General features: G+C 43.9%; 1 long non-coding RNA gene across 1 annotated transcript; it reads left to right on the plus strand.

Annotated features, from left to right (window-relative positions):
* Window positions 1-498: 498 nt before the first annotated feature.
* On the plus strand, window positions 499-25248 carry LOC147635866 (uncharacterized). Its single transcript, XR_015266380.1, has 3 exons — window positions 499-651; window positions 22114-22220; window positions 24699-25248. It is a non-coding gene; the product is annotated as an uncharacterized LOC147635866 (long non-coding RNA).
* The last annotated feature ends 467 nt before the right edge of the window (window positions 25249-25715 follow it).

Raw genomic sequence — 25715 nt, forward strand, 5'->3', positions numbered from 1 at the left:
CCTCTACACATGCTGAACGTACTGTCTTTTCTGCTCCTGTGTGGATAGCCCCTAATACACGTGAAGAGTGCGCTGAATGCCCTAGATGCTGCCCATATCAATGAAGTACCTGGGTGCCTGTGCTTGGTGGTTTTCTCGTGTGGACTCTTGGCCGGGAGGTGCCTGGTGCCTGGTGCTTGGTAATATAAGTGATTGCTGAAATTTCACCATCCAAATGGAATTTGTAGCTGCTTGAAGACCAAGGGCTTGGCCCTTGGAGCATAGTCACATGGGACACAAAATGGGGACGGGGACGGAAAATATTGAGAATGGCCATTCCCTGTGACTATAGAGTGACATGGGACGGGAATGAAAACGGGAAGATGCTGCCATCCCCAACATTCCCGAGTCTAAAAATGCCCATTCACTCTGACTATGCCTTGGAGATTATCCAGTACTTGGTTTGGCTAGGGCAGGCTTGAATGTTTCACACTTGGCCAGAGATAGAAGTTGTGTGTCGCTGATGCAGAACTTTTAGGCTACTCAAAAAGTACACCAATTGAGATTTTTGCTGTGGCAGACCATATATTGGGCATTCAAGGGCACCCTGAGTTTGAGATGGATGTAGTAATAGATATTATCGAAAGTCGTATGGCCTTGGGAGTTATATCGGTAATTGTTTACAACTTTACCATTCTTACGTGGCTCTTGAACAAGATTTTAAAAGGTTTTGGGAGGATTTGCAGCAATAAAAGCCCAATGAACTGTCAATTCATCCACCACTTCTAGTAAATATGGGCGGATAATTAAGCGCCTATGGACAGTGAAAAATCAGTAACTACGGGAGGATCTTGGGCGTAAGGCCAGCCGGGAAAAAAATAAAAAAATTATGAACTATAGAGCAAGGATTGTCCATACTTGCAAACGGCACGTATAGAGTACCTTCTTAGTGTACTTTTTTTGAATCCTGTATCTGTCTTGCGTCTAGTATCCCATCTTGCTGTCTTGCAACCCGTCCCACCCTGTTGTGCAGCCAGTCAGGGACCTTGTGGGTCTCTCTCTCTTTCTCTCTCACACACACACACACACATATTAGAATGGAAGAAAGGATGTCAAGACACTTTATCAGTGATATGGGATTTAAGACCAAAAAAACCTTTGTTTAGTAATGTCAAAAGATGTCATTTCAGGACGAAAGAAGGGATGTGGCAACCCTGCCCACCTTCTGCCACTCTGTCGGGTCTCTTCATAGCTAACTAGAATTTGTGATTATGACCTTTGCATGGGAGGAAAATATAAGTGGACCTCACTTGAGTTGCTGTATGCGGAAGATATGGTGTTCTTTTCAAATAGGTAGGAGAATCTACAAAGTTGATGCATGTCTTGGATCGCTCTGCTCTGGGCCATATATGAATGTGGGAAAAACAAACTTTGAGGTTGTTGAGCTCTTTGAATATCTCGTTATTCATTTCCATCAAATCATAAGTGGCATAGACGTTTAGAACGCAGGATTGAGGCAGGTAATGGACCAGCTACTATAAAACATGTAAGCCCAACGGGGGCGTGCAGTGACAGACTCAACCACAAAGGAGGAGAGGAGACAATCCATTGTCTGAATTTTATGGGCTCTAATCTGTGGGCTGTTTTTGTCTTTCAAGTCCTGGTGGTATGGGACACTTAGGAATGAGCTGGGAAGACAACGTCGTTAGATGTGCTTGGGGTGGTCTTTGAATTGCTGGATACCTATGAAAAGCAGGCACTTTTGCTGTGTACAAGACGAGTTTGCATGAAGCCTTTGAGCGTTTAGATGCCTGCGAGGAAGGAGAACTCTGTCGGGCCTTATTATACACCAGAGAAGAGAGCTTTTTCTGTCTAACAGAGGTGTACATAGGGCTGGTTTGGTCCTGTGGAAGGCTGAGTCCCATGCCCATCCCTTATGGGAGGCACACATATAAGAGCCTCACTCTTTTTGGATCTTACTGGGCTGCTTTCTTTGTGCGTGTGGCTGTAAGCAGCAGGGCTTGTCTCTGTGCATTGGCTGGCTTTCTGGAAAAGGCGCACTTGTGCTGCTGAGGAGTAAAGAGAAGAGTCGGGGCTGTAGCATCCCGTACAGCAGGCCGTACAAAGGGGCCTTTGGGGGCTGGCCTACAGGCAGGGGAGGTCATGGACAGGTGGGCACCTGTGTTGGGCTCAGAGAGGCAGCGGCCTTTCCTTTAAAAGGATGGATGTGGGGCATAAGTGATTAAAGTTTGCTTTTAGCAATTTTAATGCCTAAAATAGGGGGGTAATGAGATTAGTGAAGATAGGTTGATATAGGTCATAGTTACCACGTACAGGTGCCTGGTATGCTGGCCATACAACAGGGTATGAGGCAGGTTTATGGCGGGAAATAGACATGGCAGATTGGGGCAGGCTTGTACAAGGCAGCCGACAAAGGAGGAAAGTAAACAAGGCGCCATATGCATGCAAAATTTAGGGGCCACGGTCTTTGGGAAAAAGCATTGTGCTATTTTTTAGTTTTTAAAAAAGCATAAAGGCTGTTTTTTACAAAAACGTAGACAAGGGAGGTTGTTTTTCCCTTGTGCATGCCTAAAAAGAGTGCCTACTTGATTTTTTAAAGTAAAAAAGTACCCTTGAGGAGCATGTTGAACATCTCCAGATTGTCTTGGGGATTTTGAGAGGAGAGCGACTGTATGCTATTTAAGTGTGAGTTCTTTTGCAAGGAGCTCATATACCGAGGTCATTGGATTTCTAGGGATGCTATGAGCAGTGATCTTGAACGGTTCTAGAAGGTGATGCAACTTCTTCATTGTCTTTCTTAAAAAGTCAGTGAAGGATTATTCAGATCTGACTGTTCTTTTTAGGAACCTCCTCAAAGGACAGGGACGAAAATCGAATAGGCCTATTACTTGGAATGAGAGGCTTTTGGAGGCTTTTCGTACTCTCAAGCTTAAGGTGAAGGACTCACCTTTTTGGACTTACCGGATCCAGGAAACTATTCGTGGTTGAGACTGATGTTAGTGATTATGCGATAGGGGCTCCCTTGCTCGGGGAGGACCGACTTGTGGCTTTTGAGAGTAGGAAACTTGATGAAACCTAGGTCAGATGGAAAATTTAGGAGAGAGTTATATGTGTTGATTGACACATTGAAAAGAGGACATTATTTATATGGATCCAAATTTGTTGTTTTGGCTAACCATGCGTTGAGAAAGGCACAGTGGGAAAAACTTTGAACCGGGTTGCATATGCTTTGAGTAGGATTAAGGAGGAGAATCTTTTGAGTTCATTGAGATTAGTGCTGACTTATATAATTTCTTGAGAGAGCTATGTTAGACCAATCAGCATTTTGGTCCATATTGGCAGTAGGTTTAGGTGGGAAGGTCCATAGTTTTAGACCAGGACTCAGGGGTCATACCACCTGCTAGGGTGGCTGGTAGTTAGTACTTGATTCGGAACGGGTTGTTGTTTTGGGATGATAGAGTTTGCGTTTCGGATTGTGCTGAGATTAGGAACATGATCCTATTTGAATGTCATGACGCTGCCAGGGGTATAACGAACTTATGATGTGGTAAAACGGATGTTTTATTGGCCTTTAAATGAAAGGCAGATGTTGGATTCCGAAAAAGATTGGTGAGGTGGAACCACCTATAAGCTAGAATTGCCTCCTAATGTGCGAGTTCATCCAATTTTCTATGTGAGTAGACTCAAGAAGAAACTAAGTGTAAACTCTCCATAGACCACATCCAAGCATCATATGACACCTAGAATTGAAACCCTAACGAGGTTTTCATATACCTGACATCATATGCATTGCATGACCGGGATAGATTGTGGCTAGCGACTCATCACCCGATTGTAGAGTCCTTTGAACTCACCCCCGAGCCCGAGGTCTGATTGCCGCCAGCGTTCTTGGTACTGATGCCCCCAACCTAGCGTCTCATACCACTAGACTGAACCACCCACCGTGCAACTCCATAGCCATGAGATGTTGCACGCCTTTGGGAGCCCTCTTGTCTATTGCGTAGATACCTGAATAACTCATAAGTGTCCCACAAGGTCACTTATATAACAGTAACCTGGCCCTTGCTTTATTTATAAGCTCTTAGCCATCATTAGCTCTAATGGTATTAATTATAAGCTCTTAACTAATCTAGACCTCATCTTGCTAGTGCCCTTAGTCTACGTGTGGTGAACCCTCCAGGTCCCCATGCCCTAGCTACGTCCTAACCCTAACCCTGGTAAGTCCATGTTCCAAGCCCTAATCCTAGGCTTGTCCGGATGTAACATACTCTCCTCCTCGTGTTCAATTCACGTCCTCGTTAAGGAGACAAGCCTATGTAAGTGAATCCCTGTGATGAACATGCGTCCATAGCTCTACTGTCTTGTAAGACTCCTCTTGGAGACCCTGCTACAACGATCCACTTGCTTATTGTCAATCCAACTCTCATCCAAGAGCTGAATCCCAATGGGACATCCAGTCTTAAAGTGCAACTAGCTCTAGTGTACCAACCTTGGCACAGACCCACATCACAACTCAACTGTCATACCAAATGGCATCTTGCATTAGTTGTCGGTAAACACTAGTCCACTTCATATGCATAAACAAGTTCAAGTGCCATGTACTTCCAATACAATATTCCAATCACAAAATCTTCCTTGTCCAATCCTCATCTAAAACTAACGAAGATTGTGATTTCACACATAACCAATAGATACCCATGTCTACTTTATGGCAAGCATAAAACTCCCCATCAATTTTTGCATTTTGTTCCATGTCATCCAACTCGAAGACAACACACGGCTTCTAGCTACTTTTCACCCCACCAAATCGGAATGATCTTAAGGTTACCTAAGGTCCATGCAATCCCATTAATAGAGATCGTGAAGGACAATAGTCCACTCCTAACACATCCATGGGCTACACCCCATCAAATAGGTGGAAAGTCCATATGACTACTTCCCCCACTACAACCCAACCTTGAAGCAACCGAATCCCTGTCTTAACACCAAGGTCAAACCTTAGTGCAACTGGACGGTAAACCTAATCCATGCAAAGTCAAGAACGAAAGATACCGCCATGTTCACACCCCAATCCTTCTCCATGGCTTCCATAGTTAACTCTATTGGCTCTCGATGAGAAGCCACCCAGAAACCTCAGCATAGGCATCTTGGATCATGACCATCACCACACAAGACTTCCTAACTCGGCATCTTGTCCTGGGTTAGACCAATTTCCGACAAGATTGCCTCCCACTTGTCACTAGTTGGCATAGTTGTTTCCGTATGACGTACGATGTCATATCATACGGAATACCATATGGATTTTACTGGGGATTTTTTTTTGCATTTTTTTATGTAAATTGTTCTTTTTAAAAAATTTCTTTTGGGAGCAATGGTCTTGTTTTTGCTTGTCTATGGCTGTTTGAGCTTCCTCTGTACTGTGATGCTTCCCTCCTTTTTAAAATACTTCATATCTCGAAATTGGAAATACCTAAGTTTATAAGTAATTTTTTAAAAACATCGTATTTTATTGCATGATAAGAATTTTTTTTATAGCATACCGTATTTTCCTTATGGTATCGTACTTGACAACTATGCTAGTTGGACATTCGCTACGCTTCCGGACCTATGGATGGGCTGTAGAGTGTGGACATGACACCTCGGCAAGGGACTTACGTCTACGCCAAGGGTCATGTGGACTGGCACCTCATGGTAGGGGACTAATGTATACACCAAGGGCCAGTAGGCTAGATAATGATAGGCTAGGGATCTTGGTCCACGCCTATATCCAGATTACAATATTTCGGTTGGCCAGGTGATGTAATATCTACGCTTGGAATTGCTGCCTGCTACAAGCTAAATGAAAGGGAGATTGTCCAATACATTCTTATGCATGGCATACTTGCATGCTTGGAATTGTTTTTGCCTGAAATGTCTTATTGCTTGCAAGATGTGTGTGTCTAGTTTATGGGTAGAGGACGCCCTCTCATGAACTGTACGCTTGAATCTCTATTTTGACCTCACTTGTGGGCTGTAGACAGGTGGTAGGTGTGACCCTAAACTCTTTATTTAAGCTTATTTGTGTTTTAGCTTATTGTGTTGCTTTGTACGTCCACACTTCATTAAAGTAGCCAGACAACTTATAAGTGAGTTTGGGCATCCACACTTCATTAAAGACTGGGCGGATAGATTATAAATGAGTTTGGGCAGTTACCGGATGGTGGCAGTCCAAAGTCTCATAAATCAGGCACTCTTTTAAATAAAAGGGAGTGGACAACTTATTGGGCACCCTCTCCACTCATGGGAGAGGTGTGGCTCCTGTTGAGGTGGCCCAATAGCCACCCATTTTATGAATGGAAAGACTTATCCTCTCCCTTCCTCGTAGGGAATTAGGTGCCTACTTCATGAGGAGGAAAAGGAAGGCAATTTTCAGCATAACCAGTCCACACACCTACTTTTCGGCATGGTTTCTTGCTTCTCCTGCCCTTGAATCAATCAGAAAATAAGTGCTACATTGCTGTCCATCCCTTGGGAGTCCTTTTCAGCTATTATCTCTTGGATATGTACCTGCTGAAAATGCTTTGGAGCATTTCTATCGTCGACAATTTGATCAAAAACTGATTTCTTCTCTCAAAATCAGAAACTGCAGCGGTAAGAGCTTCTACAAATTCTCTTTTCCTAGGCTCCCATCCACCGTGGGGCCACTGGCTCGAGAGGCGTGAACCACTCCTCTGTGAGTGCCTCCTAAATGTCTCCCTCATAATCAGCCCCCCTCTAAAGTGACTCAGCCTCTCCACCTGGATCTCCTTTGGGAGACTGCAGAAGGCTTGCCAGTCTCCAAAACTACGTGCTGGGCTTGCCACCAATGGTCCCTAGGCTAGACGAGGCCGAGAACCCACCATATGACCCTGCTCTGTGCGTACCGCTGGGCTCCAGATGAGCGGCTGTCTGGCCCGCTCCTCATCACAAGTAGGAGGTCTCTGAGAAAGCCCCGGTCTCAGCAACTCCCAAGCTCGCAGGATGCTCAAGGCAAATCTGTCCTCCCATCCTCTACTGAGGCATGTCCTCCTCATCTCTATGAAGATCCATCGTATCTCTGGTGCCCAAGTGCCCCCTGCTGGGGGAGCCCTAGCCTGCAGTCGCTGAAAAAGAAGCTCCTTCCAAGGCTCAACGCCTGGAAGCAGTCCCCGAACAATAAGCTTCCCCAATAAGGCTCTACTCTGATCAACTTGATCTATAATGCCCAAGCCCCCCTGGGCCATTGGAAGAGTAATAATTGCCCAAGCAACCTTAGCCCGGGCTGGCTGACCATCCTGCCCAGACCAAAGAAAGTTCCTGATCAGCCTCTGTACCTGGCTGATGCAAGAGCTCGAGAAGATCTAGCAAGACGTGATGTACCACATGGTCGCTAAAAGCACCTGATTTGTCACCACCACCCTCCCAGCCAAGGATAGCCGAGCTGTACTCCAATACAAAAGCTTCTTCCGAATGCTTACAAGAAGCGGGGCGATCTGCTGCTGAGGTGACAAATCTAGTCCAATCTGGCATCCCAAATACCACACTGCTGTGCCAGGAGGAATCCATCTAAAACCCGGGTCTGGGCTCCATGCCGGAGTGGGAGCGCTACTGATCCAAAAGGCCACTATCTTGTGCCAATTGATCAATGCTCCCGAAGCTGCACTAAAAACCTGTAGCGACTGCTCTGCCCTTTGAAGATTGGCCTTTTGGCCATGCAAAAACAATCCCGTGTCATCAGCAAACTCAGCATCCTCACCCCGGACTAGGAGCTGGAGTCCTCTCAAACCAACCTCCTCTGCTGTCAGATACATGCTCATAGCCTCAGCAAAGAAGAGAAAAAGAAACGGGGCGAGAGGGCACCCCCGACGTACTGATCTGGTCAACTCAAAACTCGGCCCCCGTCCTCCTACCATCAGCACCTGGCTACGAGCTGTGGAATATAGAGCCGCCACTCCTCGAATCCAAACTGGCTCAAAGCCCAGGCGAAGCATAGTGCCCTCTCAGAAACCCCAATCGACTCTATCGTATGCCTTCTCAAAATCGAGAAGCATCACGACCAAGTCCTCACCGAGAAATCTAGCTCGGGCCGTCGCCTCCCAGAAGGTGAAAATGTTGTCAAGGATATTGCGCTCCTTGACGCTGGGTAGCATGAATCAACTCCCCAAGGAAGGGCTGGATCCTCAAACTCAAGGCCTTTGCTAAGACCTTGTAGACAGTATTGAGGAACGTAATAGGTCTCCAATGCCGAATATCATCTGACACTCCCTCCCCCTTGGGGATAAGAAAGATCAAGCCCTCTGAAAAGCTCTGTGGCATCACCCCAGTGTCCAAAACATACTGAAAGTCCCTGTGGAGGCCTGGCCCCAAAAGGTCCCAATAGCGCATTAAAAATGCAGGCGTCAATCCGTCCTCCCCAGGGCAACTATGGCGCGGAAGGACCTAAAGCCTCAACAAGATCAACCTCTGAAAGAGGCTCACCCAGAACTGTGCGCATACGATCTGTGACCCCTCTGCACATGGGCCCACACAGTCTATCTGCAAGCATCCCGTGCCTCCGCCGTTTCTGGCTCCGCTGAAAGCAGGTCTCTAGAGAACTCAGTGGCAATGGCTCTGATCTCCCCGGGCTCAGTGGCTACGGATCCGTCCTGCCTCCTGAGCTGGCGTACTCCTGCTTGAGCAAGGCGTGGTCCAGTAATCTCAAAGAACTCCCCAGTCACTCTATCACCAAGCTCCGTCCACTGAGAGGCCTGGCGATGATAGTAGAACTCATGTCTCTGCTCCTTTGCCTCTCTAACCTCCTGGCGTGCCTGGCTCAGCTGGGATGCCACCCACTCACATGGAGTCTGCTGCTCCTGAAGGCGCTGGAGCGAAGCAAGGCTACGTCTCAAACGACGCTCCCGCTCTCGTGTCTCTCCCAACCATGTCAAGGCTACAACGTGCAAAAAAGAGCTGAGCTCGATGAGTCCCTGGGCACACTGGCCTGCTGCATCCTGGTCAGAGCTCTGGCTATCATGCCAAATCCTTTCAATGTCCTCAGAAAGACTAGGATCTGTAAGTACCCTCTCTGGGATCCTCAACTGCAAGCTGGTCTCCCGTGTCCTCTCCTCAAGTGTCAAAATAACTGGCGCATGGTCTGAAAAAGAGGTGCCAGCGAGAATGCCAACGGAGCCCGTATGCTCCCCGAACCTATCGCCCACATAGAAGCGATCAATCTGTGATAGATTAGTCCCTCCCTGTCGGCGATCCGATCGAGAAAAACTAAGATTGTCCTAAGAGTGGGAGAAAGCCTCATAATGCCATGCATCAGTGATCCGCAGTGTCATGCAAAATCGCTCCCAAGCTGCAAGCTCCGTGCCGTGCACTGTAACATGACTGCCTCCCACCCTATCGGCCGGGTCCTCAAGCATGTTGAAGTCTCCCCCGACACACCAATGTGCGGCCTCTGGCAATGCATCCGTAACAAGGGTCCAGAACTCTGCTCTGGCACTAGCATGGTTGGGCGCATAGACATTGAGCACGCCAAAGAGCTCATCATGCATCCTCAAAATGACATACTTGTGCTCTACCAGGCACAATGACCCCGCGATCCACAATGGCCTGTCGCCGCCATACATCTGCAATGACCATACATACTCCTCCCTGCCCACCCAAGGGGCCAAACCCTGCAGACGAAAATGTGTCCCATCTACCAGGCATCACCGAACCGTATCTCCGGATCCTGCTCACTCAAATGGTATTCCTGCATCATCTGAATATCAATACTGCCCCCAACCAGGCATCTCTGAAGCTCCTGTCTCAAGCAACCACGATAACGTACATAGTGTGCGCCACCAAGGCCCTGTACATTCCATGAGATGATCCTCATGGATGACTTGCTGAGGTGGAGGCTGTCTCAGCCGTACGGCGGGCCTTCGCAAGCGGCTTGGATGGAGAATAGTCCCCATCCAAGCGGCTATGAATCTGCCCACCCAGTGTGCTGCAAGAATCTCGGATCAGGCGCCAGTGGCTGTGTCCCATGGCGACTCCCTCCCGCTCAGAGAGAGCAACCTCGTGTATGCATACATAACCTGGCCGAGAAGCTTTTCAGCAACACCATTGCTATATGGGTTGAATTCAAAAGAGAATTTATGCTCAGTTTCTGCCTCTCAATTTTGCGAAGAACATACGCAAAAAGTGGGATTGGTTGGGTCTGAAATCAAGCACTGCTTATGTATCAAACTTTTGGAAGGTACTGTTGGAAGTGATTCCCTTTATAAAGATAGATGAAGAGGAATTTTGAGTCGGGGCTACAACCCATCTTGCAAAATGCACTTGAAATTTACACCAATCAAACTCTCCAACAACTCATAAATTCAGCTTTAGCCTCTGAGCAACTAAATGTCAAAGATTGACCTAAGCATGGGAAAAGGGAAGGACAAAGCTCGTTTTAACATGCAAAAAGGTGGACAGCCACCAAAAAGGGACTTCTAAGGGTACTAAAAGTGTTTTGAAAACTGACAATGTTTAAGAGAAGAAGTTGGTTTTAGCATCCCTTTTTGGTGGACAGCCACAAAAGAGGGACTCTTAGGATACCAAAAGCTGAAAATGTTCAAGAGAAGAAGCCATGGAGCAAGAGGAGCTCACATGGATTATCTCAACAGCAAAGGGTACAATACATGCAAGAGGGAAAATGCTTTAAATGTGGTAGTAAAAATCACATATCATGTCAATGTACAAGTAAAGACAAGAAAGAAGATGAGCCTAAAGTGCATGTGAGTATGGTACCCGATGTGCAAGGCAATACAAGACATGCAAGCAAGGATAGAGCAATATGTAAAACATGGGGACAACTTAAAGATCAGCCCACCTTATTCATGTTTGATGACTCCTCTACCGACAACTTCATCTTCACCCGAATGGTTACTGCTTTGAGGATTGAAGTGGGAGACATGAAACTGCATGTTCAACTTTTGTTGAAAAGGATGTAAAGGTCACTCCTCTCATTGGAAAGCTGCAAATTCACATCCAAGGTTACCTCGATCATGAGAACTTCCTTATTGCACCTCTTAATGGATGTGATATATTGCTTAGCAAACCATGGTATGCTCGCCTTAAATCCAACAAGAACTACAAGACAAACAAACACTCTTTTATGTACAAAGGCTGAGAGCATCTTATGGAGGTATGTTTAAATGGTCAAAATATGAAATTGATACTTTTCTTAAGCTCAAGAATGCCATTACATCGGGACCAGTTTTGATTATTCTTGATTTATAAAAGCCATTCAGTGTTGAATGCGATGCATGTGGTAGTTGCATAGGAGCTGTCCTAAATCAAGGAGGACATGCCGTTGCATATGAGAGTAGAAAGTTGCATGATGCCGAGCCTTCTCTTGGCATCTATGAGAAAGAGCTATTGGCTGTAATTCATGCTCTATGGTATGGAAACACTACTTATTGAGAGCTGAATTTAGAGTCAAGACCGATCACCAAAGTTTGTGGTATTCTCTGATGCAAACCAAGCTTTCAGAGAAGCATATGAGGATGCTCAATTTCCTCTCTATGTTTCATTTTCAGATTTTGCACACCCCTGGCAAGAAGAATGTGGTTGCAGATGCTCTATCAATAAAACCATATGTGGCTGCAATTTTAGTCGTCACATCAGGACTTATCTTGGATGCAAGACATGTATTGTTTGGATGTTGAATTTGCAAATATATGGGTTGATTTGATGGTTCGTCATGCACAGGTCTCGTATGTAGTGAAAGATGGCTATCTTATGAAAGATAATTGTCTATGTGTAGTTTCTAACATGAGACAAAAAGTTTTGGATGAATGCTATGCTCCCCCTTATGTAGGACATAGAGGAATTTTGTGTACCACTCAAATGATTGAGAGGTATTTCTTTTGGTGAGACATGATATAACTATCTCCTAATTTTTTGGGATTATATCACTAATCTTTTACATGCATGGACATGGGTGTATGACACTGCATGCAATCATGGCATGTCTTGGCCATGCTTCCCTAGAGAGTGTCAGTTGCATCTTGGAGACCCAGGCCATGAAGGAGGATGTGAACATGGCTTCTTGGAGACCCTGGCCACATAGGTGCATGTGAAAGTGACTATGGGTATTTGATGGATCTTGGAGAGCCAAGTGCCATAGTCTGTAAGGATTTCACGTACATGTGAATAGATGGGGTTTCTTCCAAAATATGTATCAAGATGCATACATTGTGTGCATGGTTTATTTTAACTTGTGTGTATTGTTTTCTATGCTTAGATAATGCTTGGATTTCATCTCATGTAGGGTCCATGAATCCGGGGACGCCTGGACTGCACCCGTGGGCCAGTGTGCTGCACAAACTATCTTACGTTCACCTGTAGTGTGTGGATTTGTACAGAAGAAACAGGTATTTGAAGGCCAATGAAGAGTTATAACCAAAGGTGTTCACATACATTAATAATGAGGCTGGGCATTCACACTCATTAAATGAGGCCGGATACCTTTGTTGTAGTGTGGGGCCCTTCATGGAGCTGGTTGCCCTCTTCTATGAAGCATATGAGCCATCAAAAAAACATGTGGAGATTAGGAGCTATCCACTCTCTACTTTCAAGGCTGCCCACTCTTTGCTCATGCATGTGCATGCCTACCTACACGCATGCGTGCAACATGCAAAGCTACTTATATGCATGCATGTCACATGCAAGCCCACCTACATGCATGCATGCTACATGCAAAGCTACCTTCATGCATGCATGCTACATGCAAGCCCATGCAAGCCCATGCAACCATACAAGCAATACAAGCTTCCCCTATGGTTCAACTTGAGAAAGGAAGGCTGAAATTAGGGTTTTCAGCAAAAAGACCTGAAATTACAGCAAATATAAGAGCTGTTTTGTTGAATTTCAGTCATTGGGAGTGTGTGGGAGAGTGAACACCACTTGGAAACACTTTTGGAAGAAAATACACTAGCAAGCTTGGATATGGAGTTGGGAAGGAAAAAGTTCAGAAAATACAGCCAAAAAGCCTCAAGAAGAGGGGCACCAACTTCTACAAGACAGGGAAGAGATATGATGAGATGTTCACCCTAGGTGTCAGGTAGAGAGAACAAGTGACTTGTGGTAGAAGCTAGGATGGACACATGGCTGGTTTCTCCCTTTGTACAAAGGGGATAAGGTTTGGGTGGTGGGCATTGAGTTTTGTCTACCACGAGACATGAGTGTGTGTGAACACAGGGCTGGTCATAATTTATAAGTGAGTTTTGGTCACCCAAAACTTAATGAAGTGTGTACATACTCACTTATAAATTAATGGTAATTCCTAAGGCTAGGTTTATGACCAATACTTTACACATTGGTTAGGCAAGCATGAAAACAACATGCAATTTTTATTTTTTATTTTTTCAAGAAAGAGACTTCTATGAAGTATGAAAATAAGCATACAATAATCACGGCTATAAGCTGGAATAAAATAGAATCACCCCAATATGTAAGATGATTTCAATTATTCAGGAGCATTATGATGCCATGAGAGACCTGTGGGACTAGAGGAAAAGAAAATGCCATGGTTCCTTTTCCGCGTAAATACAACTGGCTTTGCCTGCGCGGAACAGGAGGACACCTGAATACAAGCCCAAGTAGCCATGAGAGTATGGATAATATCACCCCATATAGTACTAATGCACTGAGAACCAAAAATCTGGACACCCTCAAAAGCCTCCGTGCATCTAGCTCTCCAGATCTTCCATGCTATAATACTGGCAACAGTCCCCCAACTGGTGTATCCGTTTGAGGGTGATAAGCTGATGAAAAATCCAATTTAGTGCCCATATTATCAAATAAGGTCCGCCAAAAGAGACTTGTAGTCTTGGGATCTCTACTTCCACAATGGACTTCAGCATTCCATGATGCTTGAACACTTCTGCAAGATATATTTTAACCATGTGCTCAGCTTAGATGGTCTTCTTGACTGGCAAGAAGTGAGCTTCCTTGCTAAACTTGTCCACAATTGTCTAAATAGCATCATTACCCTGTTGGGTCTGTGGCAAGTCCATAATGAAATCCATTGTAATACTTTCCCATGGCTGCGTGGGAATAGACAATGGCTGAAGCAATCCTGGTGTCTTTTGCCTATCAAATTTCACCTTTTGATAGGTGATACATGCACATATATGTGCCTCTATGTTCTTCTGCATACCTGGCCAAAAGAAATACCGTTCAATCATGTGCGTAGTAGGCATTATGCCTCTATGACCAGCATAGGGAGGAGCATGGCACTCATCCAAAACCTTTTGCCTACACATAGGTAATTATCTTTCATGAGATAACCCTCTTTCATCACATATGAGGCATGTGCATGACCAGCCATTGAATCAGCCCAAATAGTGGCAAAATCAACATCCATATGATACAAATCACACATGGCAGACAAGTTCCCGTGAGAGACAACTGAGATAGCTGCTATGTACGGCTTTTGAGACAATGCATTTGTCACTACATTTTTCTTTCTTAGGGTGTGCAAGATCTGAAAATGAAACATACAGAGGAGATTGGCCATCCTCATATGCTTCTCTAACAATTTAGTTTGGGTAAGAAAATATCTCAAACTTTGGTGATCTGTTTCACAGTGAAATCAGTCCCAAGAAGGTAATGTTTCCATATGGTAAGTGCGTGAATTACAGCCAGGAGCTCTTTCTCATAATGCAAGAGATAGCTCTGCATCATGCAATCTACGGCTCTCAGCCATGGCATGTCCCTCTTTATTTAGGACAGCTCCTATGCAATTTCCAGATGCATCACATTCTACACTGAATGGCTTTTACAAATCCGGAATTATCAACATTGAACCATGAGTAGTTTCATGTTTCAATTTGAGGAATGCATCCCTCTACATCAGTCCATTTGAATATTGCCTTCTCCTTTGTCAAACCATGTAAAGGAGAAGCAATCCATGCAAAGTGCCGAATTTGCACCGATCTTAATTTGGGCCAATTCCGAATTGCATCAATCTTTGCAGGATCCATCCGCACTCTATCTTCGGACACAATATGCCCAAGATAATGTATCTCTCATAAGAAGAACTCACTCTTCTTTGCATTTATGAAAAGTTTATGCTTACGGAGTTCTTAAAAAACAATAGCCAAATGAGCTTTATGCTATTCTTCGGTCTTTGAGAAGACTAGGATGTCATCAAAGAGGACACCTGTAAATTTCCTGTATCCATGGAATATGGGATCCATCATTCTATTGAATGTAGGCGGGGCATTCGTAAGACCAAAAGGCATAACAAGATACTCATAAAGCCCAAATGTTGTCCTGAAAGCAATTTTATGTACATCCTCAGGCACCACATGCACTTGATGATAGCCACTCTTGATATCAATTCAGCTGAAGCGTGCCGATCCATCCAACTTGTCGAGGATATCGTCTCTGCGTGGAATCGGAAGTCGATTTTTGATGGTAAGCTTATTCAAAGCTCTATAATCCACATACATATGAAAAGATCCATCCTTTTTTTGAACCAAGAGGACGGGTGAACAATATGGGACAGAGCTTGGTTGAACCAAACTCTTCTCAAGAAGCTTATTTATTTGCTTCATGATCTCCTCTTTTTTGGGATGTACTTACACGATAGGTTGGTCCATTAGGTAGTGAGGTACCTGGTACAAGATCAATGCGATGATCTTCCGGAAGAATTTCGCCCTATCATTACTAAGAGTGTTTACATGTACATTATTTTCTTCAACATGATTCCGTACAAAAATCAAGTACGCAAAAACATGCTTTTTCATTACTTCTTAATGTGTACCTGAGATACAAGGGGAATGGTATCACCCTCTTCACCAGCATCACGGTGATTCTTTGGTCTTGTAAGCCTTGCACAGATCAATGCGTGTGTGCCAAGGCTTTCCAAGCAATACATCACAGCCATTCAAAGGTTCTACAAGAAAGTCCTCATGATTTACATAGCCTTGAATGTGTATGTGCAACTTGCCAATAATAGGCATAACCTGCACTTCTCTATCAACAAAGGCAACCCCTGCTTCAATTTGAAAACGCATGTTGTCCACTTCAATTCCCGAAGCAACTGCCATCTGTAGATATGAAGTTCTCAGTTGCACAATCATCAAACATGAACAAAGCGGGTTGATTCTTAAGCTATCCCCAAGATTTACTTACAACCCTATCTTTGCTATCATGTGAAGTGTTGCTCTCCATATCCAGAAGCATATGCACATTAGGCTTTGATGCATTCGCCCTATCATGCTTCTTCTTGTCTGGGCATGCATTTGCAATATGCTCAGTGCTACCACAAGTAAAGCATTTCCCCTCGCTCATATATACTTTTTCTGCTCTGGAGTGAGACCATAGTCTCTCACTTAAAAGGGACGTTCTTGGTAGACTTATTCTCATCCTTTGGACCATTTTTATCTTGGTTTTGGTCCTTTTTAGGTGGTTGTCCATTATTTTGTAGGTTCTGGACAGCCCTCTGTTTGCCTTGAAATGAGGGTTTAGCCTTATTGGATCTCGATTGAACTTGAGTTCCAATTGCTCGGTGGCAGTGGCGGTTGTGATTAGTTGGAGTACGGTGTGCCCAGGATACATTTGTAGTCCCGCTTTGTACACAGGTTGCAATCTTGATTGAAACCTTCTCTTTCTTTCCGCCTCGGTGACATGCATAAATGTAGACACCTCTAAAAGCACTTTCCAAAACTTTTGCACATATGCATTCACCGTTTGCTCCTCATTCTGCTTCACCCAATTCCACTTCATTGTTATCTCATTCAATGCATTGGGAGGCAAGAATAGGACATAGAACTTCTCCTTGAACTCTTTCCATGATCTAACAGGATTCGATGAGAACTTCTCTGTGAGCCACCAATGGGTAGCAGTGCCTTTCATGAACATGCTTACATGCCGGATCATGGATTTCTGAGTGAAATCCTCATCACTAAAAGCAATATCAAAGTGGGCAATAAAAGCAAGTGTCTTTGATACATCATATTCCCCATGATATACGTCAAACTTCACAGATTTGTCTTCGGCTTTGAAGTCACAAGACTTTGATGCATTAGCTTGTATCTCAACATGTTTTCTTGCATGTATGTCCATTGGGACAATCCCTGTGATGACTGGCATCATTTTAGGAACAAAAGGTAATGCATTAGGCATAGATACATGTGTCCTATAAGCATGAGGCATGGCTGGCCTCTCGTAACACATATTGGCTTTTTCACCCATAGCTTCTCCCTCAGGAGCACACTCGAGGGCATGAGTGGCATGAGAGATACGCAGAATATCTGCACCAACAAAAAATTGCAGCCCATGTTGCATGTGTTGTGCATGCACATTTTAGCCGAAAATTGCATTTGACATACATTTTGACCATTGCCATAAACATTGTATCCTTAACGGACTACATAAGGTACTCCTACATGGGGTGAAGTCGTCGATGGTTCCTCTCCAATAGCATGAGGATTCATCCTCTTAGACATAAGTTCTTATTCGAGTACCTGTGGGGATACCAAGACATGTGGGATGGTTGCCTTTGCTGCATAGGCATCCTCGGTACGAGCCAAGTATGCACGTGTTGCATCCCTCGGGTTGCATGTGCAACTCTTTAGTACTCATTACCATTGCATGATCCATTTAAGATTCAGCTTTCTTGGCCTTCAAACGATCATGTACCAATGGATTGTCGCAGTGGTAGAGCTTCAATTCTTCTTCTTGTGCATAAAGAAGAGCCTCCATACGAGTCAGTTCAGCCCTTAAGGCTATGGACTCTTCTTCCTGCGTTTTCTCTTTGCAATGAGACGGTTGTCCCACATGTTCATGCTCCCTAATGTGCACCACATGAATTTGCTCTTCTTGTAAAGCATTGGAAGCATGCATTGCATTGTCTCTGCCTCTTGTGTTAGCATCTCCAACATTCATTGTATGGTTGTCCATAGTGTTCTAAGTGTAGAGATAGCTAGCGTTTGCGGTGATCGTCTTTCACGATACAAGCGAAACAGAACCGCATGCTTTGATACCAATATAACTTGGTTGAACACAATGCTAATCAATACACTTAAATACACCAAGATTTAATGGACAACGTGCTCAATGCAAGAAGTAATTTGTTGAATTGACAATAGACGCACAATGAGCTGGAATGGCCGGCCCCTCCCTCAAATAAAGTATATTGATCTTGGGAGAATCGAGTACATAGTGTCATGGGCATTTTTGCCAAATTTCCATACATATGAATACAATATTGCAAACAATGTGGTTATCGGTGTAGATTTGTAACTCACACTATCCTCTTAAGTGCCCATGTTTCCTACTATCTGCTCTCTATTGTTCCACCAACACATGGTAGCAACAATATGCAAGAGAGCACATAGGAAAAGAGAACACTACACAGGGTATTGAACATGGAATCGTACTCCTCTCTCCTGCTCCTTGCTTCCATATTTAAGCATCAAAGCTTACCAATTACATGTAGAGTTGATGACAGCGGAAGTCTTCACGATGGAAGCGTTTGGAGTGTTGAAATCTGTAATTTTTTGCGATCCTTCCTGACAAAAGTCTTCAAGAGGATAAAGGGAATCCTAGGAAAGCTTCCCCTATGGTTTAGCTTGAGAAAGGAAGGCTGAAATTAAGGTTTTCAGCAAAAAGACCATAAATTACAGCAAATATAAGAGTTGTTTTGCTGAATTTCAATCATTGGGAGAGTGTGAGAGATTGAACACCACTTGGAAACACTCTTGGAAGCTTGGAAAACTTACTAGCAAGCTTGGATATGGAGTTGAGAAGGGAAAAGTGTAGAAAATACAGCCAAAAGGCCTCAAGAAGAGGGACGCCAACTTAGAGAGAGAGGGAAGAGATATAATGACGTGTCCACCCTAGGTGTTAGGTAGAGAGGACAAGTGACTTGTGGTGGAAGCTGGGATGGACACATGGCTGGTTGCTCCCTTTGTACAAAGGGGATAAGGTTTGGGTTGTGGGCATTGAGTTTTGTCCACCTCGGGACATGAGTGTGTACGAACATAGGGCTGGTCATAATTTATAAGCGATTTTTGGCCACCCAAAACTTAATGAAGTGTGTACACACTCACTTATAAATTAATGCTAATTCCTAAGGCTAGGTTTATGACCAATTCTTACCACCTGTCACTCACATGCCACATAACCATGTCAGCAGACAGTTTCACACGCACGGTTCATGGGCGGGCGTCCCCTTACCTGGAACTGCACATTGGTTAGGCAAGCATGAAAATTCAATTGCAAGCAAGCACATAAAGATGCTATGTAATGCAGCATTGGTATGGACAATCTCCGTTCATGAGACTATACCAAAATAGAGTGCTCGAGGCAAGTACACAAGGTACCAGTCCCAATGAAACACCAATCTTCTAGGCATTTGCGGGTATGTACGCATAGGCACAAGTCCCAACGGAAAGCCAATTCCACAGTATTACATGAGCGGCATCAATCCCCGGCATATGCAACTACCCATGGACGCCAGTCCGATGTACATACATAATGAGAAAGCACGGGTGGACCAATTGGGTGGCCAAATGGTGACAAGCACTCAAGTTACATCCCGAGCAGATTGGATTGAGTATGTATGTAGAGTTTGCTTTTCAAGGACTAAATGCACATGTTACACCAGTGGTTGGCAAGCTTTGCATACAAATTGACAATTATGGTGATTATGAGGAGTTTCTCATAGGTTCTACTTCAGGATATGATGTTTTATTTGGCATGCCTTGGCATTTTCGTATGCTTCCAGTGCCAGATTTAAAGAGAAGAAACTTTTTTCTCATAAGGGCAAACAATGTTGTATAAATGTAGGCATTGAAGGTGCCACTATTCCAGTTGTAGGCCATGAAATATTTATCACCCCCTTCTAAATCAACAACTGTGACAACTCTGGAGGCAGCTGACTAAGCTGGAAAGTTCCTTCTCTGATTTCTCCAATTCGGGGGGGCGGTGGCCCTTGGTAACTTTGGGCAGATTTAGTAGGTCTCCGATTGCATTTGGATAGATGCCGTTGGCCTTTGAAAGTGTGGTTCCACAGCACTTTGCATTGGATAAGTTATGATTGGTGCATTGGGACATTCGCTCCGAATGTGCGCTGGCAGTTGACATCGGTAGCATTTTCGTTCCCTGCTAGGCTGTTGCACAGATCCATCAAATATTTGAGAATTTTCTCTTCTTGGTCCCATATTTTGAAAAGCTTGGCTCAGATCCTACTTCCCAAGGAAGGCTTGCAAACAAGGAGAATCTCCCACTTACATTCCCTCCAAGTGGTGCTTCACAAAGGAACAAAGAGAAGGGTGTAGTGATTGAGCCAAGAGAATATGCTTGGGAGCAATTAGGAGAAAGGATTAATGCAAACCAACATCCAAGGATGCGGAATGATTCTAGATGGACTTGTACTTTGAACTCAATCCTTGTATGGAGAGGGCCAAGGTTTACTATGCCACTTTGCATCTTGAGGGTTAAGCTCACACTTGGTGGCGACATCTCAACACTAACAACTATGTGATCACTTCATGGGATGCCTTCAAGGAGGAAATGTGTGAAACATTTACCTCAAAGCTTCAAAAGGAGAATCTACTTGCTCAATGGTATGATTTGGAACAACTTTACAAGAGTGTGAGAGAGTACTTACAACAATTTTTGAAGCTGTCTTTGGAGGTGGAAGGCATCAATGAAACAATGAAGATGATAGAGTTTGTCAAAGGGCTACGAAGGAACACAAGGGCGGATGTCAAAGCTCAATGACCCTCAAGCTTGAGTGAAGCTATGATATTTACCGAGATTTATGAGGACAAGTATACCACTTCTATGTTTCCACACCCTCAATGGAAAGGGGATTCATCTACTCTCTTGGGAAAGTCATGAAGTGGTTTTCATGCAAATACACCTATTCCTAAGTTCCTTGTGGTGTGTGATAAGGGTGACGAAGGAAATTTCAGATTTGGTTACGTTATCCAAAAGTCAAATCATGGTGATCACAAGCTTTCAAATGTGGTTAACAAGATCATTGTATTCAAGGAAGACAAGATCACTGTATTCAAGGAAGACAAGATCAATGACTTGAAGAGCAAGGGCCTATGCTACAAATGTGGCGAGAAGTGGAATAAGGAGCACTTCAAGGTTTGTAAGGCAAAGAAAATGTCATCGAGCCCGATCCTCACCGAAGCTAGTCATGAAGATGTGAGGGAACATGCCGAAATGTTTGATGATTGCTATGAGATGGTGGAGGAAGATGATTGCTATGAGCCAAAGGGCGAGTTTCCTTTTGATCCGGGTGGCAAATGCAATGAAAAACCAGATTATGATTTGAAATCTTCAAATGAAGATGCCAAGTTATGTGCCTTATTCTTTGAAGCATTTGGGGAAGGCAAAAGTGATAAGACTATGCATCTCAAGGGAAGCATTGAAGGAAAAGTGGCACATGTACTTGTTGATTGTGGAAGCATGCATAGTTTTGTGAATCAAGAGTCCTGACTCCTTGCAAAAGTTGAGAATGCAACCCATTAGCCTATCTCGGGTGTCACAAGTGCAAGTGGCTAATGGTGATCACTAAATGCAAAGCTTATGCTCTCAAAGAACTGAGAGTGCTTGAGTTGGGATCGAGTGATGTAGTGTTGGGTTGTGATTGGCTTGCATCACTTGGCTAAATCTAGGGTTGCCTCTCATGAGTACACTAGATCACCAATTGGAGAAATCCCTTAGGGGATATTATGACCCGGTGCTGAAAAATAACTTTTTTTTTCAACCAATTAAAATAAAGACAAATCTTTAATCTATCCGGTTTTTGTTTGAAAATCTCTACAATAAAAAGCAACAAAACTTGTTTGTTGAGAATTGATTTTTAAATTGCAAGAAGACCAACTTACTGATTCAAAAAAACCCTTAAGAGCTATATATGCATGGTTGCAAACGAGAAAGAAAGACTAACACTTGCCTTCAGAAGGAGGTCAATCGGTGAGAGCGGTAAGCTGGATTTAGAGAAAAAGAAACATGTGAGATTTGTGAATCTTGTAGCAAGCTTTAATGCTGAGGGAGTTATTAATCAACAGTTTTATTGAAAGAAAGTGGGACATTGCATCTCACAGATTTTTTGTTTTTTGTTAGGAGGAGGTTGCCTGCTCTGCCAAAGCATCTATTACTAAAAATAATCCAGATAAGGAGATCTGGCAAAAGCTTTGCAAGGATTTCCTTAGAAAGTAGAACACTTTGAGGTAAAAAGTGCTTTATTGCTGAAGAATATTCTTTTTGTGCTGTCTTGTATCAATCTGTTAAATTCAAAGCATTCATTAGTGGCCTTGGTATGGTTCTGCCCTTCTTTTTCTCCTTGTATTGTGGGCTAGGACTCTCGTGTCTTCAAGGGGAGGCAATAACATTATGAAATATGAAAATATCCAAAGATTATTACTCTTATGTATAGGATGACATTTTGAAGTTTGTCCTCACAGCAACCAGTCTCTACACACATTTGTGTGCTCATATGCTAGAATTACTACCATTCTTACCCACTTTGGTGAAAGCCATATTTACATATGGTTTTTTTAACTTTGAAATACGGATTTGAAACTGCTGAACTGGCTCATTAAATTTCAGAACCAGTGATTGGGCATGTCACACGCAAGCACTATCTCAACGAGAACAAGTGAGATTTTTTGTTTGTTAGGCTTTCGAATGTATTGCAGACATGTAAATTCCAAGTAGTGGAATGCTTACAATAGCCCATGTAAGTTTGTTCCACGGTACAGCCACACGTGTTTTGAGTCATAGAACACTCGCAATTTTCGTATCGCTGTGAAGTAAAGTACAAATATTACAGCTTAATGATTACAAGATAATCCTGTGGCTTTTAGAGAAAGGATTCAACACAGTTCGTAACCCAACAAGAAGATCACTCCTGCAGTTATCAATGAGCTAAAACCGTTGTCATATTATATAGCTATATGCTTTAAAAAAGGAACTCCCAAAGAAAAGTAGGCCAAAATACGATGATCGTAGATACCCCCGAGCATGCTCATGCCAGTAGGCCACCTTGCCCATGGATGACTACCGGATGTGTCCCATGGCTCCCCAGGTACTTTTAACTAGAATGCTTGTGCAGCCTATGCCTGTGGTTCTTGCACATTTGAAATGTATAGTTTGAGGGAGGTGCAGAGATTTGAGATTACATTAACGCGTGGTCAAGAACACGCAGGCCCACCGTCTTGCTCCATGATTGGAGATGGAGCCCTTTCAATCACAGCTCCCAACAGAGACATTGCATCAGAGATGCTATCTGCTGTTGGCAAGCACTTAGCAATGTGGCGCTTTTTGTTGCAAACACTTAAGTCGCAATTCCATACAATGTGATGCAACTCTTTATAGCTTGTGTCGGAGGCCTGCTTATGGCATATGCTGCTGGGGAAAAAGTTGTCTTACAGCTGCGGTGCTGGAGGCTAGGCGTGATGCTGCAGGAAAAAAACTCTTTTTTGCTCCCATACTGGATGCTGGACGTAGTGCTGCAGGTGTTGCTGCTTGTGTTGGGGAGGCTTGTGGTGTAGAAGGTGAGCTGATGGCTGACTCTGGTGCAGGATCAAGATACGGCTGCTAGTCAAAGGAGAGCTAGACTAAACTGGACATGAGGCTGACTCCTGAGATGCCGGATGTGTTACTTGTCGAGTGACCAAGCCGTGCGTTATTGCATTAGATGGAGCTACTTGGGGGACCTCAGATCCTATGGGGCTACCATTGATAGAGATGCGTGCCAACAATAGTCTCTCTTTCCAACAACTCTTGACAATCTCAGAATGTATTTCTTCACCCTTGTCTATGGCTCCTATGCTGCCACCAAGCTTTCAAGCTGCAAAGAAAGGGGCCGCATCCAGAGAAAGCTTTCATATTTCATGTGTCGGTAACATTGCAATGTTTCCTTAGCATGAGACGTCTCTAATTGGAAGCTCGTCAAACACGTCCTGTGCTTCTTCAAGCAAGCCACATCTGGCATAGATTTCTATCAGTGCATTGCTGACAACACCCCTTTCCAACAACCCTCCTTTTGTTACATAGCTAGTGCTAATCCTCAAGATTAGTGGCCTAATTTGGCAAGGTTAGGGGAGCCCTGGGATAAGGAGGAAAGCAGGCTAATATGGGTGGCTAAGGTCTTGTCATAACATCACTATTGGTCAGAGTTCATCAACCAAGACTTCAGCTACACGTGTGGCAGAGCATAGTTCGGCATGTCGAAGGACTGGCATGGATCTGTGGGGGTCAGACCTTAGCCCTTGGCTCGGGGGTGGTTTGAAGCAGAGGACCTACGGTTCAGAGGAGTTGTAGACTTGGTATTAGAGTGGCTTAAATGTGGAAGGTATTGCGATGCACTGGAGGTCTCAGTAAGCTTTTCCATTTTACTTTCCATGGATTTGCAAGATCCATGTATTCTCTATATGGATTTGCAAGATCCATGTATTCTCTATGCTTTTACTCGTTGTAGGTATTTCTCTATGCCATGCCTAAGTTTTCATCTCAGCTTTTTAGGGTTCTGTTGACATACTAGGTTGCATGAAACCCCATGGGAAAACCCTAATTTCTCTCTGATTTTTTCTCATGTCTGGCTGAGTTTTATGCTCATGAACTTGCCATGTCACATGTATGTTAACATGTAAGCATAGGGCGGAAGAGAGAGAGTAAGTGAAGCTTTTAGAGGGTTGTTTTTGCAGCTTGTGCCTAGGGCAGTGAGGCTGTTTCGTGGATATGCAAAGCACACCTGACTGTGCAGGACAACCAAGCTTTGTAATAGATAAGACGGGGAGGAGGGCTTGATCAGGGCGGTCAACAGACACACGCAGCATGCAGGGTACGCGCAGGTTGGGCTCGCGTGGGTTATAGAGCTGTGAGCAGAGGCGAACAAAATGCACACAAGCCGGCACCTCTACTTTTGGCGGGTAGTACAAAAAAGGCACATGTGAACATATGAGCATGGAGACACGCTAAAAGTGGCCCCCAAGGGTGCTTTTTGGAGTCAAAAGTGGGCACCAGTTTTTTTGAGTAACACGTGTTTTTGTCTTGTTAATTGCCCATCTTTTTTATTTAAAAATGGCATGTTTTAAGCTAAAAAACAAAGAGGTGTTCACACAGCTGTATAAATATATATCTCCTAACACGAAGCTGAACCATACAAAGACTTTTACCAAGAGTCAGCGTGGGACAAAATTGCGAGGAGCTGAACTTGCGCTTTGGTTTTGGTACATGGAACACGTGGAAGTAGAGGTAAGGGGTTCAAGCACAAAAAATCTCGGAGTTCTCTTTTGATATTTTTCTCCTTTACTTTTCTGAAAATCCATAATCAACATGTGTTTTATTCTGCCCTTGTAGTTTAAGAAACCCTTTTCTCCCTATCCATGGCTAGGTGCACTTACACAACACTTATACAGTGTTCTCACTTGAAGGTTAGCGCAACAACCCATATTTTAAACAGGGGAGTGCCTTCTCCCATCTACCACCATCGTTCCTACTACTTCTGTTTCAGTTCCTCTTGTGCTTTGTCCATCCCCTTCATCGCATAGAATTCTTCTGTTCTCTAGTATCTTCTTAGTATGTTTTGAACCCATCTTGGATTGTTCTACTTATCCATTTATAGTAACTGCTTGCTAGGTTTATGCTTGAAATTACGATCTTTGGGTTTGTTTGTGTAATACATACAATGAACCAAACGACCACACACGTCAGCATACACA

The sequence above is a fragment of the Cibotium barometz genome, chromosome 8 (assembly GCF_041138505.1).
Source record: "Cibotium barometz isolate CiBa-2024 chromosome 8, ASM4113850v1, whole genome shotgun sequence".
Lineage (NCBI taxonomy): Eukaryota > Viridiplantae > Streptophyta > Polypodiopsida > Cyatheales > Cibotiaceae > Cibotium > Cibotium barometz.